We start from the raw sequence: 17,498 nt of genomic DNA, 5'->3' as shown, positions 1-17,498 counted from the left end.
AACTCGTTGTCCAAACCTACGATGACGCAGCTGTAATGGAATGTATCTGCTATTTGTATTTACAGCTAAGTCCCCTCCTGTTCCCTGATTAATAGGTGATGACTACTCCACTCCACTACCATTGTCAACTTTCTCCCTGACATGAACTGAAGCCACGTCTCATGTGCCCGCTCATCCACTGGCACATTGAATGTTTCCCCTCCAAGCACTGTTAGTACCCCTATCAATTTTCTCTCATTACTGTATGTAGAGTCAATCACATACACAAACACAATCACATTATTACACATCAATGATTTTACTCCTTGCTTGGACTAACTCATTCTTAGCTCTTTTGTCTAACTGTGTACAGTCGTGGTCAAAAGTTTTGAGAATGACACAAGTATTGGTCTTCACAAAGTTCGATGCTTCAGTGTTATGAGATATTTTTGTCAGATGTTACTATGGTATACTGAAGTATAATTACAAGCATTCCATATGTTTCAAAGGCTTTTATTGACAATTACATTAAGTTTATGTAAAGAGTCAATATTTGCAGTGTCGACCCTTCTTTTTCAAGACCTCTGCAATCCATCCTGGTATGCTGTCAATTAACTTCTTGGCCACATCCTGACTGATGGCAGCCCATTCTTGCATAATCATTTCTTGGAGTTTGTCAGAATTTGGGGTTTTTTGTTTGTCCACCCGCCTCTTGAGGATCGACTACAAGTTCTCAATGGGATTACGGTCTGGGGAGTTTCCTGGCCATGGACCCAATATTTCCATGTTTTGTTCCCGAGCCACTTAGTTATCACTTTTGCCTTATGGCAAGGTGCTCCATCATGCTGGAAAAGGCATTGGTCGTCACCAAACTGTTCATGGATGGTTGGGAATAGTTGCTCTCGGAGGATGTGTTGGTACCATTCTTTATTCATGGCTGTGTTCTTAGGCAAAATTGTGAGTGAGCCCACTCCCTTGGCTGAGAAGCAACCCCACACATGAATGGTCTCAGGATGCTTTACTGTTGGCATGACACAGGACTGATGGTAGCGCTCACCTTGTCTTCTCCGGACAAGGTGTTTTCCGGATGCCCCAAACAATCGGAAAGGGGATTCATCAGAGAAAATGACTTAACCACAGTCCTCAGCAGTCCAATCCCTGTACCTTTTACAGAATATCAGTCTGTCCCTGATGTTTTTCCTGGAGAGAAGTGTCTTCTTTGCTGCCCTTCTTGGCACCAGGCCATCCTCCAAAAGTCTTCGCCTCACTGTGTGTGCAGATGCACTCACACCTGCCTGCTGCCATTCCTGAGCAAGCTCTGCTCTGGTGGTGCCCCGATCCCGCAGCTGAATCAACTTTAGGAGAAGGTCCTGGCGCTTGCTGGACTTTCTTGGGCACCCTGACGCCTTCTTCACAACAATTGAACCTTTCTCCTTGAAGTTCTTGATGATCCGATAAATGGTTGATTTAGGTGCAATCTTACTAGCAGCAATATCCTTGCCTGTGAAGCCCTTTTTGTGCAAAGCAATGATGACGGCACGTGTTTCCTTGCAGGTAACCATGGTTAACAGAGGAATAACAATGATTTCAAGCACCACCCTCCTTTTAAAGCTTCCAGTCTGTTATTCTAACTCAATCAGCATGACAGAGTGATCTCCAGCCTTGTCCTCGTCAACACTCTCCCCTGTGTTAACGAGAGAATCACTGACATGATGGCAGCTGGTCCTTTTGTGGCAGGGCTGAAATGCAGTGGAAATGTTTTTGGGGGATTAAGTTCATTTTCATGGCAAAGAGGGACTTTGCAATGAATTGTAATTCATCTGATCACTCTTCATGACATTCTGGAGTATATGCAAATTGCCATCATCAAAACTGAGGCAGCAGATTTTGTGAAAATTAGTATTTGTGTCATTCTCAAAACTTTTGACCACGACTATAGTGTGTTGTGTTATTGTTTTTTGTCTTCCCAGTCAAATCCTGTCCTGCACTGGTCAAGCCTCTGAACACCTCAACTCATGCCTCATACCCTCATTCAATCACTGATGTGATCCTTTTCCAACACTGTGTAAGTAGCCCTCTCATTCCCATTCCCCATAATATTGTACTATAAATGTCTTTATTAAATGCTTTAGGTTAAAATAATTAGTCTGATGATTTTTAAACACACTTTGTCGTCTCTGTGTGTTCCGTGCCTATACCGTGGGTCTCCCATCCTCCTCAGTTGTTCAAGTCACCAGCTTCCACTGTTGTAAAATTATATATTTTTATAATATTAAAACGTGTCCCAGTCCAACATGCCTAGCTCTGCCCATTGGGGGCGTGGCTTACAGAGCGCTCATTGAAATATATGCTCCTCGCATCTTCGTATTCCACCGGATCGCGTTACAGTATCTCACCACACCTACTTCTATGATATCATGGCGGTCCGCAAACAAAAGTTTAAAGTGCATAGCACCACCTACTGTGCTGGAATGTACGATCAATCATGTTCTGCACAATTCTGTACTACCATGAAAATAAAATAAAAAAACAAATACATCCCTACTAACTTCTACCCCCACCCCACCAAAAAAAAACTCCCAAGCCCCCTACCCCATTGAACTTGAGCTATATCATGCTGAAACACTCCATCCTTAGGATTGTTCAGCATGCCAACAACCATTTCAACAGTAACATCTGTTACCCCCAACATCTGTCTCCAAAAAGCTTAAATCTGGCATTTTTGCTTTCTACAACCTGAGTCATATTGATAGCCTTAACAATAAAAGCTATGAGGTCAACTTTATTCATTATCAAAGTGTCCATTGACACCGCACATTCATGAGCGCAAGATATCTGAACAGGCATCGAAACCATGCCAGGACCATCAGAAGCACGTGCCCCAACAGGAGGTCTACTTACTACAGGAACATCCATGTAAGTTCCATCCGTCCGCACTGTATTTCTACCAACCTGTTGTGTTACTTTCTTCACTGCCTCAACATATGACACCTTCTGCACTACTCGGACCCTGGCCATCTCCACCTGCCTCTCTCGCACCGGACACTTCCAATCCCCAGCAACATGGGCACCCCAACAATTGACACACACAATTTCATCCACTGAAACTACACAATCCTCTGTCCCATGCCCTCCAGCAACACTCCCCACATCTTGAAATCTCCCTCCTACACACTGCTGCAACATGACCATAAACGATGCACTTGAAACAACACAGTGGGTTTGGCACAAAAGCTCTAACAGGATAACTGACTCTGTTTCAATACTCTCACCACAGAGTCTGCGTCACACCAAACGGCGGGCGTCACAAACACCAGGAATCTTCAACTTCAATTGCTCCACCTGCACACTTAACGCTACCCCAGAAATCACTCCTTTCAATGGTGCCCCATTCTTAAGCGCAAAGCAAGAAACAGATCTTGACCCAAGTTACGTGACACAGAGCTCCCGCTACCTCAGGTCCGAAGAAACACAAACAAATATCACAAGTACACTACAGGTCACCTTCACTGATTCAACTGCACCCAACTCCTTTCCAACCTACCCTGAAACCACAAATGGATCCGCCAAAAGTCACTCCTACTGGACCAGATTCTTTTTTATCATGTCCATCAATGCCAGTCTTAGGCTCTGAGCTCTTCACCACACCTTCCACCTCACTTAACTTGTCCTTATTTCCATTTCACCTCCAGAACTCGGTCTGGAGCACGGCTGACTGTTTGCACTTGACACCAATCTTCTTTGACGACCCATCTATATTTTTGTCGCCATCTTCCTCAAATTCAAATCCAACCTCTGCTTTCCTCACTCTCTTCGACCTCTTCTTCCTCTTTTTCCCCCTCCATTCCTCCTCAGAAATTCACCTTTCTGTGTCCCTGTCCCAATATTCCTCTTCTACCAACATTGCTTCAATAGCGTGCGTGTCGTCTTCCCCTGATAATTCCTGAAATAAAAATGTCAAGTCACTACAGAATGTAGTGTTGATCACTCATAGGCGAGCTACTTCAGTAAAATATAGTTTTGTTTTCAGTCTAGCAGTGGAGGCTGGTGGGAGGAGCTATAGGAGGATGGGCTCATTGTAATGGCTAGAATGGAATCATGGGAACGGAGGTTTCCATATGTTTGATCTGATTGATACCGTTCCATTGATTCCATTCCAGCCATTGCAATGAGCCTGTCCTACTATAGCTCCTCCCACCAGCCTCCAATACAGCGATATCAAATCAAATCAAATCAAATTGTATTGGTCACATGCGCCGATTACAACAGGTGCAGACATTACAGTGAAATGCTTATATATGTATGTGCATATATATGTAGTGATTTGTATGAATACCTCCCTAAAATATGTATTTTCTCTGTAAATTAAGGCTATCAAAGTGACTACCAAAGGGGATTATAGTTGCAGATAAACGTAGCATACCTCCTCATTTCTAGCTTTGGAATCGTCCGGTGTTTGTTCATGAGGGAAAGGCACGCCGCCGTTGCGCAGATTTGTTTGATTTATTTTACCTTTATTTAACCAGATAACAGAACAAGTCACCGATACAAACCATGAGAGCTGCTTAGCTTCTTCAAAGGAATACAGACATATGCAAAAAGATTGTGTGTATCGCCGAGCTCTGTCACATCGTTAATCAATCAAATAGTGATCATTTTTCATTTAGCACATTTCTGGGTTTGGAGGATGCCAGGAGAACACTACCTGCCCGAATGATGGAGGAGGAATAATAGTCTGGGGCTGTTTTTCATGGTTTGGGCTAGGCCCCTTTGTTCCAGTGAAGGGAAATATTAAGGCTATAGCATACAATGACATTCCAGATGATTCTGTGCTTACAACATTGTGGCAACAGTTTGGGGAAGGGCCTTTCCAGTTTCAGCATGACAGTGTCCCCGTGCACAAAGCGAGGTCCATACAGAAATGGTTTGTCGAGATCGGTGTGGAAGAACTTGACTGGCTTGCACAGAGCCCTGACCTCAACCCCATCGAACAACTTTTGGATGAATTGGAACGCCGACTGCAAGCCAGGCCTAATCGCCCAACATCAGTGCCCGACCTCACTAATGCTCATGTGGCTGAATGGAAGCAATTCCTCGCAGCAATGTTCCAACATCTAGGGAAAGCCTTCCCAGAAGAGTGTTGGCTATTATAGCAGCAAAGGGGGACCACCTCCATATTAATGCCCATGATTTTGGAATGAGATGTTCAACAAACAGCAGGTGTCCACATACTTTTGGTCATATAGTGTATCAAATCTCAGCACCTCAATAACCATGTCAACCTGTCACTAACTAATAGCTCACTGAAATGGCTCCCTCCAGGTATTTTCTCCTGGCTCTCCAATCTGGATGCGTTCATATTACGGCAGAACTACCTGAACAATTTCTCTGCGGTGGCAGATTCTGTGTCTCACTTACCGAAACTAACTAAATTAGACCTGTGCAATAATTATCTAATGTTCTTCCAGCATTCTAATCACCTACCAGAGTCCCTCAACACCCTCTATATCTGTAAAAACAAACTGGTCACTTTAGCATGTGAGTGGGGCTTCCTTAGCCATATAATACTGCTGGATCTCTCCTACAATGACCAGCTCCCTTCAAGGGCTTTCCAAGGTCGGGACTTACAGAAACTAAACTACATGCGTTTGCGTTCAACCAATGTTACAGTGCCAGAGCTTTCGAATGTCAGCAATGTTAGAGCTGGGCACAGACTTCTCTGGTATGGGGTTGAAGACTGACAATCTGCTCATGGAGTTATGCCACCTTTTGAGTACAAAGGTCAAATTTGTTGAAAAGCTGCGTCTGGGAAGCAATGGGATACCGTCATTGCAGAAGAACACACTTTGCAGCTTTCCACCAATCCGGAGTTTATTGGACCTTTCCTTCAACCAGTTGAGGAAGGTAAGCTGCCTCCACTTTCTCAAAGAAAAGGATCAAATCAAGAACTTCACAGCAGAGAAAAAACACCTCACCTCCCTAATGTCCTGCAACAGACAGAACCTCTCTTTTCCAAATCTGAGCTACCGTTACAATCGCATACTCAATGTCAATTATTTTGCTTTCCATCACACACCAAACGTGAAGGCCCTACAACTCAACATAATCGCCTATCTTGACCATAAGACTTTCAGTGGGCTGACTAGTCTTGTCACACTGCATCTGGACAATGACCTCCTGATAGATAAATACAACATTAGCTTTGAAGATCTGCAGAGCCTGGAAATACTTAACCGACGTAACAATTAGATCACTGTTATTTTCAACAAGACTTTCCATTCACTCCAATACCTGCACATTTTGAAACTTGGAGGGAACAAAATCACTCATTTTGAAGAGTTAGCCTTTGTGGGGCTCAATAACCTGGCCAAATTTTACCTAGACGGAAACAATCTCAAACAGATCAACAGCGCCAAGTTTAAACCATCCCACGGCACACTTGAAGTGCTTGATCTACAAAGGAATGAGGTTAGCTTTTCCTCTAAATGCACCAACTCTCGTTTTGTGAATCTGACCTATCTTTGCAACCTCAAACTAAATGCACAGATGTCCCAGGGCCTCAACGTGTTGCCTTATGCCTTTTTCTGTGGCCTCAGCTCCCTCCAATCGCTCTAACTAACCGACATTCACGTCTTTAGTTTCGCAGCAGACACTTTTGACCATCTGACCAACTTTACTTTCCTCTCATTGGACAACTCCTGTGCTGGGGTGATGCAGCTGTGGCCGGGCGTCTTCAAAAAAGTATTCAACCCTTTGCTATGAGACTCGAAATTGAGCTCATGTAACAGGGTTGGTTATGTTTCCACTTGCCTCTAAAGAAATGTGTATTTAATGTTCAAGCATTCTTATTGGTTGGTTCAACTCTGATGACAATAAGGCGTGTTGTGATTGGCCACGCTTGCAGCTAAGGGGAGATCGCGAACGTCAGGTCTTCCCAGTATGAAAATGTGATGCAAGGGGTAGGTCATGTTCTGAATACTGTTTTATATTTTACAATGTGTACATGATTGCTGTACGTTGCTGATTTATACATGTGTGGGTATATGGTACCTGTTAGGGATTGAGGGGCTTTCTGGGATGTGCTTTTGCATATGATTGCTGTAGATAAGTGTGTTAGCTAGCCTACACCGATGTAATGGTCACATAAGCCCACTGCTAACACAGTTGCCTTCATGCTACAGATTTTGCCATCTACAGCCATCAATATCGTTAAGCTCTGCACAACTAATGTGCTGTTTCCCATTTAACAACAGAAATAAATGATGCTCAACTGGGACCACTAGCTGATGTGATTTATTAGGAGAAAACAACATACATCTGTTATACTGGTGCCATGACTCGTCTTCTTGTCTTCGCATGGAGGGATCCGAGACATTTTAGTCATTTAGCAGACGCTCTTATCCAGAGCGACTTACAACCCTGGCGTTGGAAACACCATGCTCGCCCAACTGAGCTACATCCCTGCCGGCCATTCCCTCCCCTACCCTGGACCAATTGTGCACCACCCCATGGGTCTCCCGGTCGCGCACGGCTACAACAGAGCCTGGATTTGAACCAGGATCTCTAGTGGCACAGCTAGCACTGCGATGCAGTGTCTTAGACAACTGCGCCACTCGGGAGACCCCGGCTTCAAGAAGTACTGTGGTTGCTGATGCACACCAGAGGCCTAGGTTTCGCTTTCTGCACAAGTGGAATTCTCAGGGAGTGGGGGAAATATAATGTACTGTTTATTACTTGTATGTGGTGATGCTATGATTATTTAGTGATGTAATTGTGCAGTTACGCTAGTAACCTTCCGAAGCCAATTAACGTGAGGGCGACGCCATTTTCTACCACACGGTGGCGACAACTATTTATTAAGGCGTTTCTTGTTACTTTTCTGTGTTGATTCTTGGTCTAGTTAGACAACTACTACTGAACTGTTATTTTGAGTGCATTATGTTCAAGCTGATTTTGTAGAAGTGATCATATTGGATAACACGGACGTGCCCTCCCAGGGGAAGATTCTGTCCTTTCTCGGAATTATAGTCTATTACCAGCAGTTCATTGAGGGGTGCTCCACCATCGCTAAGCCGCTGCATGGGCTGACAACGGGGACGAAGGCACCACGCCATGGGAAAGGCAAGAGGAAAAGAGGAATACATAGGAAACTCACAGCAGCAGACTGGACTGGTGAGTGCAAACAGGCCTTTAGTCAGTTGAAACAAGCTCTCCTCGATCAGGTCATGCTAGCCCACCCTGATTTTAGTAGACCTTTCTTGCTGTCTGTAGACGCATCTAGTAATGGATTAGGTGCTGTCCTCTCCCAGGTGCCAGAGGATGGGTCTGCAGCCAGACCCGTAGCATTCGCTAGCAAATCACTTACTTATGCACAGTCAAAGTATCCTGCCCATAGGTTAGTGTTTTTTGCTTCACGCTGGGCCGTCTGTGAGAAGTTTAGTCATTGGTTAAGGGGCAAGCCTTTTACTGTATGGACAGAAAACAATCCATTAACGTACATCCTGTCCAATTCCAAATTGGACGCCTGTGAACAGAGATGGGTTGCTAAACTCGCTCCATTCGAGTTTGACATCAAGTACATCCCCAGTCCCAAAAATGTCATTGCTGATGCACTCAGTAGACAGCCATTTGTGCAGCCGAGCGCTCTCCACTGCATCACAAGGGTTCCATACAAGGCATTGCTGGAAGAAGCTGCGGGAGTACATGCTGAGAAGGTGCAAGATGTGTTCCGCTGGTCGAACCACCCATTCGACCTCGAAAGCTGCTCACCGTCAATTGAGGCAGATGCCTGTGAAATTGTCATGGACTGCCAAACTACCTCCTATCCTTCTCCTGGTTCTCTGTCAAAGGAAGCGGTGTCAGCAGTCCTGAGGTCGCAAAGGGAGGCTGGTCTACAGAACTGTGCGCTGTTACTGCCTCAGCTCACTCAGTCACTGGTGCCATCTGAGATGTCAGATGTGAGAGTGCTATCCCGTGACGACCTGATATCAAAGCAGCGCCAGGATGACGCACTCGCCAGAGTTGTCTTCTACATGGACAGGGGCCATAGACCTTCTAGGAGGGAAAGTGGCCATGAACCACTCGAGGCTCTGCGGATTCTGAAGACCTGGGAGAAGCTCACTCTGAAAATGGGTGTACTATATCGCGTTACCAAAAGTTTGCTGTCAAAAAAGAAGACGTACCAGTATGTAGTACCCACCTCAATGAGGGCGACAGTTTTGAAGGGTGTCCACGATGAAGCCGGTCATCAGGGGCAACAGCGAACGTTGTACCTGACGAGACAGAGGTTCTTCTGGCATGGTCTGGAGTCGGATGTAAGAGAGTATGTCAAGACCTGCAAGAGGTGTGTGTTCAGTAAGGCCCCCGAGCCAGAAGCCAGAGCTCCACTGGAGAACATCATCACGACTGAGCCCCTCGAGTTGGTGTGTGTGGACTTCTGGTCTGCTGAAGACTCCAACAACAAGTCCTTGGATGTTCTGGTCGTCACTGATCATTTTACTAAGATGGCCCATGCCTTCTTGTGTCCAAACCAATCAGCTAAAGCAGTGGCACTTCAGCTGTGGAACAACATATTCTGTGTGTATGGTTTTCCTCGTCGTATCCACTCTGACCAAGGGACCAACTTTGAAAGTAAATTGATTGCTGAGTTGTTGAGTGCTGCAGGAGTCCATAAGTCGCACACAACTCCCTACCATCTGATGGGGAATGGGGGAGTCGAAAGGTTCAATAGAACGCTGGGAAACATGATCAGGGCTTTACCTGCGAGAGCGAAGCACAGGTGGCCCATGAAGCTGAAGTCGTTGACCTTCGCCTACAACTGTACAGTCCATGAAACCACGGGCTACCCCTTTCCAGTTGATTTTTGGGAGAACCCCACGTCTGCCTGTCGACATGATGTTTGGTACTGTGCTGCAAGACTCAGAGGTTGTAGACTATGACGAGTACATCAAGTCCCTGTCGAGAGACCTGAGGGAGGCCATGGAGACGGTACAGGTGTCGGCAACCAAACAGCTGAAGAGGCATGCGGGCCTCTACGACAGGAAGATCAGAGGAGCTCCAGTGGAGGTCGGTGATCGGGTGCTGCTGGCGAATAAGGGTGAACGTGGAAAGAGAAAGCTGGCGGATCGTTGGGAGAACAACCTCTATATTGTTACGGAGAAGAATAGTGACATCCACATCTTCAAGATACAGAACATGTCAACTGGCCAGGAGAAAACGGTCCACCGTAATCTGATAATGCCTGTAAACTTCTTGCCTTCCTCCGACACTGCCTTGGAGACACCTAATACGGGAGACCGTGAGGATCTGAGTGAGGAGATGGAGGACTCATCCATGAACGATATACCAGAAATGGACATTGGTGAGAGGACTAGGGTGTGGGTATCAGAACAGACCTCGGGGGAGGCACAGCCGGAGCACTCCGAAAAAGAAACCCCAGATGTGCTGGAAGATGGGCCACTGGCGAGGGATCCTCAGAACTCACCACATTCTGAGGGTACCACTGGTGGCACAAGCATGTCAGAGCTAACCTTTGGAGAAGAAATGTCCGAACCCTCTGAAGAAGAAAAGCATTCTGAAGATGCAGCAGGTAGCACAAGCTCCAGCAACAGTCACAGAACCCTTGACCTTGACTATCCACCGACTGTGGACAGTGACCTACCAGTGGTGGTTGTAGGTGAACAAGTTAAACGTAATAACTCTGTTAGGCCTGTCAGGTCAGGGGCTGGTCGGGTTAGGAAACGCCCAATGAGACTCATAGAGACACAGAGGGTTGTTCATACATGTAGGATTAGAATTCAAGTCTGTAGCCCATTTTTATTTTTATTTTACTTTCAAGAGACCCCATGGAGGTCATGGGTCAGAGGTCAAGTTGGCCAAGGTTTTCCTGTCTGAGGTTCTTATTGTCACTGAGTGTACTGAACATGTAACAGGCATGTTTTCCTACGGGGTCTATGAATTCCCCTAATTCTCTTTAGTGAATAGTCTTTGCACTGGAATATTTGGACATATGTATTGCAAGGTATTGCATACCTCATTTTGTTTCTTTATAATATGCAAGTGTAATTCAGCAGGGGAGAATGTAACAGGGTTGGTTATGTTTCCACTTGCCTCTAAAGAAATGTGTATTTAATGTTCAAGCATTCTTATTGGTTGGTTCAACTCTGATGACAATAAGGCGTGTTGTGATTGGCCACGCTTGCAGCTAAGGGGAGATCGCGAACGTCAGGTCTTCCCAGTATGAAAATGTGATGCAAGGGGTAGGTCATGTTCTGAATACTGTTTTATATTTTACAATGTGTACAAGGTTGCTGTACGTTACTGATTTATACATGTGTGTGTATATGGTACCTGTTAGGGATTGAGGGGCTTTCTGGGATGTGCTTTGGCATATGATTGCTATAGATAAGTGTGTTAGCTAGCATACGCCGATGTAATGGTCACATAAGCCCACTGCTAACACAGTTGCCTTCATGCTACAGATTTTGCCATCGACAGCCATCAGTATCGTTAAGCTCTGCACAACTAACGTGCTGTTTCCCATTTAACAACAGGTATTTACACATGTTATATTTTGTATTGTATTTTTGTATTTTGTTCGCCCAGTATGAAAATGTGATGCAAGGGATTTTTCCATCGACAGCCATCAATATCGTTAAGCTCTGCACAACTAACGTGCTGTTTCCCATTTAACAACAGAAATAAATTATGCTCAACTGGGACCACTGGCTGATGTGATTTATTAGGAGAAAACACAACGCAAGGAGAGTACGATATACATCTGTTACACTCAGATGCATCCTGTTTCCGTTGATCATCCTTGAGATGTTTCTACAACTTGATTGGAGTCCACCTGTGGTAAATTCAATTGATTGGACATGATTTGGAAATGCACACACCTGTCTATATAAGGTCCTCTGTAGCTCAGCTGGTAGAGCACGGCGCTTGTAACGCCAAGGTAGTGGGTTCGATCCCCGGGACAAACCATACACAAAAAATGTATGCACGCATGACTGTAAGTTGCTTTGGATAAAAGCGTCTGCTAAATGGCATATTATTATTTTAAGGTCCCACATTTGACGGTGCATGTCAGAACAAAAACCAAGCCATGAGGTCGAATGAATTGTCCGTAGAGCGCCAAGACAGGATTGTGTCAAGGCACAGATCTGGGGAAGGGTACCAAAAAATGTCTGCAGCATTGAAGGTCCCCAAGAACACAGTGGTGTCAAACTTTCTTAAATGGAAGAAGTTTGGAACCACCAAGACTCTTCCTAGAGCTGGCCGCCTGGCCAAACTGAGTAATTGGGGGAGAAGGGTCTTGGTCAAGAAGGTGACCATGTGGAACGCTTTCGACACCTTGTAGTCCATGCCCCAATTAATTGACGCAGTACTGAGGGCAATAGGGGGTGCAACTCAATATTAGGAAGGTGTTCCTAATGTTTTGTACACTCAGTGTATTTAGAAAAAGAAAATACATTGCACAATATTCATCTAGTCAAATATCTATGTAGTCAAATATGAACAGAGAAGAAGGAAAAAGGTGTAGAAATATATTTAACTGATGTCATCACTCATCACCATGGTATTTACAGGAGTAGAACTTTGGGAAACTGACTCATGACCATTCTTTCCCAATCTCTTACAAATATTTTCCTCAGGTTTCTGGACCTGTCGTCCTGAGAAGGAACATTTCTGCTGTAATTGCATACTGATACAGAATATATCTCTCATTCCACTATCATGCTGTTGAAGGAATTATTTCTCTGAATATTTTAGCTAAACATTTTTCCTTGTATTATTTTCTTTAATAGAAGTTTATTCATCCAGATTAGTATCACAATGACCTGGTGGAATAACCAAAATGTATCAAACATGCTTGTTGGAATATTTTTGAATAAATTGAAATGTTCCATAAGGGTACACAGTGCATTCAATATTTTTTGACAACTTTGACATATTCTATATGAAAAGGAAAGGTATGTGTTGATTTAACAGAACAATACTAACAAATCTCTACTTGTTGTTTTGTGCTGACTGAAAACAAGTCATAAAGCATGACTCATTTGAGACAGTATAGATTATGCTCAAATAAGTTCCAAGCATCACACACTTCAAACCCTTGACCATAAAGCAGTGTTCTATATGCCCTTGACCCTGTTCAGTGTTTACATCTGTCAACATGTTGGTGACATTCATAAGAAATGACTCTTCAGAGCAACACTGCAAGTGAGTTGAGTCTGCTGGGTGGGACCATTAAACCATTATTCAGACTAATGTAATTTACCTGTCAGGAACACAAAGATGGTCACCAAGTTATGGATGTTATTAGCTTTACAGACAAATAAAAACTCATGACATAGTATTCTTGGAAGCAACTATTAAATACCTTCAAATTATAACTTTAGCTCTAAAGAGTATCCACAGAATTACAATAATTCAATGCGATGGTTATCTTGTTCTTGGCCCTCATGCCCAATAGTCACACCCAGACACCCGATACTACTACTCCAAAATATAGTCTGTGTTTGAGTTAGATAGTGAGATATACAGTGAGCTCCAAAAGTATTGGGACAGTGACACATTTGTTGTTGTTTTGGCTCTGTACTCGAGCACTTTTCCATATAGGGTACATTGTTTCGAATTCGAAATTACAGCACTTTTTGTAAATAGTCCCCCCCCCCCCCATTTTAGGGGACCAAAGGTATTGGGACAAATTCACTTCTGAATATTTAAGTAGTCAAAAGTTTAGTATTTGGTCCCATATTCCTAGCATGCAATGATTACATCAATCTTGTTGGATGCATTTGCTGTTTGTGTTTTAGATTATTTTGTGTCCAATAGAAATGGCGCAGTGGTCGAAGGCACTGCATCGCAGTGGTTGAGGTGTCACTACAGACCCGGGTTCAATCCCAGGCACTGTCACAACCGGCCGTGACTGGGAGTCCCACAGGGCGGCGCACAATTGGCCCATTGTCGTTTGGGTTAGGGGAGGGTTTTGCCAGTGGGGCTTTACTTGGCAGGCTGGGCACCTGCAGGCTGACTTCGGTCATCAGTTGAACGGTGTTTCCTCCGACACATTGATGCAGCTGGCTTCCAGCTTAAGCAGGCGGGAGTTAACATTTACATTTTAGTCATTTAGCAGACACTCTTATCCAGAGCAACTTACAGTTAGTGAGTGCATACATTATATTTTTCATACTGGCCCCCCGTGGGAATCAAACCCACAACCCTGGCGTTGCAAACGCCATGCTCTACCAACTGAGCTACATCCCTGCCGGCCATTCCCTCCCTTACCCTGGGCCAATTGTGCACCACCCCATGGGTCTCCCGGACACGGCCAGCTACAACAGAGCCTGGATTCGAACCAGGATCTCTAGTGGCACAGCTAGCGCCGCGATGCAGTGCCTTAGACCACTGCGCCACTCGGGAGACTAAGTTAAGAAGCGCAGTTTGGCGGGTCATGTTTCGGAGGATGCATGCCTCCCGAGCGGGAGTTGCAGTGATGAGACAAGATCGAAAACAACAAATCGATGGTAAATAATGTATTGTGTCATCTTGGAGTCACTTTTATTGTAAATAAGAATAGAGTATGTTTCTGAACATTGCATCCTGTCCATGTCAGCGGATCTCCTTGTTCCCACAGCATAATTAGCATCGGTTTTCTCGACACTACACTCTTGTGGCTGAATGGAAGCAAGTCGCCACAGCAATGTTCCAGCATCTAGTGGAAAGACTTCCCAGAAGAGTGGAGGCAGGTTTAGCAGCAAAGGGGGGACCGACTCCATATTAATGCCCATGATTTTGGAATGAGATGGTTTTTTCCCCTCATCAATCTACACACAATACCCCATAATGACAAAGCAAAAACCGGTTTTTAGACATTTTTGCAAATGTATTTTTAAAAAAAGACCCTTTACTCAGTATTTTGTTGATGCACCTTTGGCAGCGAGTCTTCTTGGGTATGACTCTACAAGCTTGGCACACTCGTATTTGGGGAGTTTCTCCCATTCTTCTCTGCAGATTCTCTCAAGCTCTGTCAGGTTGGATGGGGAGTGTCGCTGCACAGCTATTTCCAGGTCTCTCCAGAGATGTTCGATTGGGTTCAAGTCCGGGCTCTGGCTGGGCCACTCAAGGACATTCAGAGACTTGTCCCGAAGCCACTTCTGCATTGTCTTGGCTGTGTGTTTAGAGTCATTGTCCCGTTGGAAGGTGAACCTTCGCCCCAGCCTGAGGTCCTGAGTGCTCTGGAGCAGGTTTTCATCAAGGATATCTCTTTACTTTGCTCCGTTCATCTTTCCCTTGATCATGACTAGTCTCCCAGTCCCTGCCGCAGAACAACATCCCCACAGCATGATGCTGCCACCACCATGCTTCACCATAGGAATGGTATTGGCCAGGTGGTAGTGGTGGAAAAAGTACCCAATTGTCATACTTGAGTAAAAGTAAAGATACGAAGCATGTGTTTAGTGAGTTCGCCAGATCAGAGGCAGTAGGGATGACTTGGGATGTTCTCTTGATATGTGTGTGAATTAGACAATTTTCCTGTCCTGCTAAGCATTCAAAATGTAACGAGTACTTTTGGGTGTCAGGGTAAATGTATGGAGTAAGAAGTACATTATTTTCTTTAGGAATGTAGTGAAGTAAAAGTAAAAGTTGTCAAAAATGTTAATAGTAAAGTAAACTACAGATACCCCAAAAAACTACTTAAGTAGTACTTCAAAATATTTTTACTTAAGTACTTTACACCACTGCCAGGTGGTGAGCGGTGCCTGGTTTCCTCCAGGCGTGACGCTTGGCATTCAGGCCAAAGAGTTCAATCTAAGTTTCATCAGACCAGTGAATCTTGTTTCTCATGGTCTGAGAGTCCTTTAAGTGCCTTTTGGCAAACTCCAAGCGGGCTGTCATGTGCCTTTTACTGAAGAGTGACTTCCGTCTGGCCACTCTAGCATAAAGCCCTGATATGTGGATGGTTGTCCTTCTGGAAGGTTCTCCCATCTCCACAGAGGAACTCTGGAGCTCTGTCAGAGTGACCATTGGGTTCTTTGTCACCTCCCTAACCAAGGCCCTTCTCCCCCGATTGCTCAGTTTGGCTGGGCGGCCAGCTCTAGGAAGAGTGTTGGTGGTTCCAAACTTCTTCCATTTAAGAATGATGGATCCCTTGACACAATCCTGTCCCGAAGCTCTACGGACAATTCCTTCGACCTTATGGCTTGGTTTTTGCTCTGACATACACTGTCAACTGTGGGACCTTATATAGACAGGTGTGTGCCTTTCCAAATAATGTCCAATCAATTGAATTTACGATAGGTGGACTCCAATCAAGTTGTAGAAACATCTCAAGGATGATTCATGGAAACAGGATGCAAATGGGCTCAATTTCAAGTCTCAAAGCAAAGGGTCTGAATACTTATGCAAATAAGGTATTTCTGTTTATATTTTTATAAATTTGCACAAAAATCTAAAAACCTGTTTCCAAATGCTCAAGTTTGCCAAAAAAGCATCTGGAAGCACCTCTATGATCATCAAGACTTTTGGAAGATTGTTCTATGGACAGATGATTCATCACTATAACCTTCCGGCTGTGAGCTGAAGCTGAAGCGCAGCTGGGTCAGGCAGCCAGACAATGACTCAAAACACAATTTGATGTTTTGGAATGGCCAAGTCAAACTCCAGACCTAATCCCAATTGAGATGCTGTGACAGGACTTGAAACGAGCAGTTCATGCTTCAAAACCCCAAAAAGACTCTGAGTTAAAGTAGTTCTGCATGGAAGAGTGGTCCAAAATTCCTCCACAACGAACTGAAAGACTGATCAACAACTGCAGGAAGCGTTTGGTTGGAGTCATTGTTGCTAAAGGTGGCACAACCAGTTATTGAGTGTAAGGGGGCAGTTACTTTTTCACACAGGGGAATTGGGTGTTTGTGATGGAAATGTTATTGTGTGTATGTGAACGTATGTTTATCACAATGCTGCTTTTGTAATAACATGTCTTGGTTGGGTTCATGAGTGTGACTGGTTGATTGCACACTATCACTCCCAAGCAATTTCAACATTGTTCTGGGACTAGATAAGCGAAACAAGGTCTCAGCTTTGAGAGAAAAAGCCTTGTGAGGTATCAGTCAGTCACATTTAGGAACCAACGTTAATAATGAATAATGTAAATCATTTTTGAGTCCTTAGTGGTGAATTTCCACGACATGTTGCATAACTTTTTTAATTAAATAAAATAAGTCTCCAGAAATAGCACTGTTCCCTTTATCTAATATTGGGTTTTGGTTGAAGATCTGTTAACATTCAGTATCAAAAATATGCAAAAAAATATAGAAAATCAGAAAGGGGGCAAATAGTTTTTCACGGAACTGTAAGTGTTTTCTTGACAGGTTCAATGAACAGTGTCTTATGAGCCCACATTGCCTTAGCCACTGTGAACAGATCATGAGTTTCGACAGTGTCAGAGGACCTGTCCCCGGTATCATTGGCCATGTACCATCCAGCCTCCTCCCAGGACCCGTATAGGACAG

General features: G+C 44.4%; 1 protein-coding gene across 5 annotated transcripts in view; it reads left to right on the top strand.

Annotated features, from left to right (window-relative positions):
• LOC121542872 (hemicentin-1) overlaps window positions 1-17,498 on the top strand; it is a 58,903-nt gene that overhangs the window by 25,984 nt on the left and 15,421 nt on the right. The window lies entirely within an intron of this gene.

The sequence above is a fragment of the Coregonus clupeaformis genome, chromosome 28 (assembly GCF_020615455.1).
Source record: "Coregonus clupeaformis isolate EN_2021a chromosome 28, ASM2061545v1, whole genome shotgun sequence".
Classification (NCBI taxonomy): Eukaryota; Metazoa; Chordata; class Actinopteri; order Salmoniformes; family Salmonidae; genus Coregonus; species Coregonus clupeaformis.
The sequence above is the reverse complement of the archived record's forward strand: the minus strand, read 5'-3'. Positions and strand labels throughout refer to the sequence as shown.